General features: G+C 36.2%; 1 long non-coding RNA gene across 1 annotated transcript; it reads right to left on the bottom strand.

Annotated features, from left to right (window-relative positions):
• Nucleotides 1–135: 135 nt before the first annotated feature.
• Nucleotides 136–2588, bottom strand: LOC112152450. The gene is made up of 3 exons (XR_002920377.2): nt 749–2588; nt 411–573; nt 136–322 (listed from the first exon to the last, which is right to left on the bottom strand). It is a non-coding gene; the product is annotated as an uncharacterized LOC112152450 (long non-coding RNA).
• Between the last annotated feature and the right edge of the window lie 6 nt (nt 2589–2594).

Genomic DNA, 2594 nt, shown 5'->3' with positions numbered 1-2594 from the left:
AAATGTGGAATTCACGCTAAGTCATGACTTTTAACTTTTCAGAGTTCAAGTGCATCCTTGGTGATCTGTTAGTTACCAAAATTTTACAAGTATTAACATGCTTTTTTGGGAAAATTAAAATTGACTTACCAGAGCTCGCCATGGCCACTGAGAGTCCCCATAGTTGTATGTTATTTCACTTTGTTCCTGGATGTTTTCAATTGCAAACAAGCAAAGATGAGGTTTACCCTGAACAGTTAACTTTTTCATTTTGCAGTTTGGGGATTTATGGGCATCATTAACCAGCCGGCCAAAGGAGCCATCTTCATGGGATGCGTCGATACTATGTTTAAAGAAGCAGAGAAATGCATATAGTTAAAATATACATATAATACTGGAAAGAACAGATAATTTTATAAACTTTTACTTACCACCATATATCACTGTTCCACTCAAAATCAAACAGGAATGCATTTTGCTTCTCAGAGTACTTTTTCTGTCTCTTGTCCCGTTCATTTTTTGAGATCAACTCCCCACGGTACTCAGCCACAAAAGACCCCTTTTCAATTGGTGCACAGGCAAATACACCACGCCCTGATGTGAAGAAAAATAAATAAATAATAATAATAGAATCCTATTGTGATGCATCCAAACCAATCTCTTCAAAAAGATATCCAAAAGAAATCTGCATTGATTTTTTGAGGAAATTGTCTCTTATCTGCATCTTTGTTGTAAGCCTGCAGTTACTGGTAAAACAATTTTACCTTACCTTTAAAGTCACTGATCCATTGGACCTTTAGACAAGTCTTGTCACTTCCAGATAAAATAAACTGAATAGCTTCAGCCTCAGGACTAAGTCTGGTTCTCCTTCTAGACATGGTGTCATTTGGTTCCTGCATTCATTTACAGAAAAAATAAGAAACAATAAGTTTCCAAAATACATAACAAAATTATCAATGCTTCCTATTATTTAAACAGAATTTACAATTTAGAAATTTTTTTACCGTAATGGACAACCTCTCCAATAACCTTATCTGATAATTTAGCCAAAAAAAGCATGTAAACTCTCTGCTTGTGATTAATTATAGGAATTTGGATAATAACCAACTAAAGTAACAGCAGAGCATCTTCAAATATAAATACTAATATTAAATCTATTTAAAGCTGTTTTGTTTCCTTTACCATGTTGTAACGAACAGAGCAAAAAAGTCAATTTGCGTTTGATAGACAAGTACATTACCATTCAAATGTCCCACACCATGTTGTGTGCTGAATTTGTGTTAGAGATGAAACAAGTCTAACAGCTATTATTGTTTAAGAGTAAAATCAGGAGTAAAAAACTCCCTGCAGCTGTGTCTAGTTACCTTAATTTGAAATAGTCACCTTGCTAACTAGTCAGAGTTTACATCAACTATTATATTTCGTAACAACTTAAACCGTCAACAATTTAATTGGGAAATTGTCATATATTTTAGCTTTTTTGATCTATTTTAGAAATTTGGGAATTTAAATTCTTTTTAAACTGTCTTACCTTCATTACTGAATTTTTTAAGGCTGATGTAATTCACATATTTCCGTGCGACCAGCATAGAAATTGATGGAAATTCATATTGGCCCCACATAGTACATGCAGCCAAGATCACATTACTGCATTGGCCGCACGTATTTTAAGTGAGTCCAAGGTTGGATTCTGGATTTTCTTTTGTTGGCCGCACGTATTTAAACTTAAAGTCCCATTAACTGTCACGCTCCTAAATGTGTAAATGTGTTCTCCACATTTGACCCATCCCCTGGTGGAGCTGTGAGCTGCAGAGACAGCCGCACTTAGTCTGGGCGACTAAGAAAAAAGTTTAACACTGGCCGCAGAAAATTACGTGCAAATTGACTTTCTTTCTTTAAACCTTTGATTTTCAAACAGCTAAATTTTATGTTCTGAAATATTAATATCTTAAATATTTCTGTTTTTCAATTTAAGACGCATCATTTTAATGACCATCCAGGTGTGTTTATTTTTGTCATTTCATAAAAAAAACATTAACAAAAAAATTTACAATTTTATCTGCCTGTATAAAATGTGAAGAAGTTGATCCTCCGCCCTGCCTTCTAAATTTGGGAGCAACACAGAGATGAACTCTCCCCCTCCCCCCTCCCCTTTGCCTTCTCAGCATGCAGGTGGCTCAGCTAAGCACGTGCACTGTGCGTGATAGCAGCGCCTGAGAGCACGCGCAGCTGCAGGGGGTGCGAATTTGCCGTTCAAACACCGTCATATAACAGCTAATAAACCGCAGAATTATTCTTTTTCTCGAAGCCCTGAGCCAGTGCCTCCTTTAAATTGCTGCCCTTGGCAGCCGCCTGCTCTGCCAGTATATAAAGTAATTTTTCTTACCTTACATTGTCGCAGACGCTCCGTCGCGTTAAAGAGCCAAGGATCAAATGCCTCCGGTGGGCAGGAAAACCCGGATGTTGAGTCTTTTTTTTTTTTTTAAACTTTATTAACAAAACTTGGGATTCATACATAAAAATTGAACTAGCGGCCAAAAAACAGTAGTAAATGAAAAAGATCAAAATAAATATTAGGATTTATTGAGCTCACCGAACAAATCACAAAACTCAAC

Source organism: Oryzias melastigma, linkage group LG22 (assembly GCF_002922805.2).
Source record: "Oryzias melastigma strain HK-1 linkage group LG22, ASM292280v2, whole genome shotgun sequence".
Taxonomy (NCBI): domain Eukaryota; kingdom Metazoa; phylum Chordata; class Actinopteri; order Beloniformes; family Adrianichthyidae; genus Oryzias; species Oryzias melastigma.
Note: the sequence above shows the minus strand (reverse complement) of the source record. Positions and strands in the feature narration are given on the sequence as shown.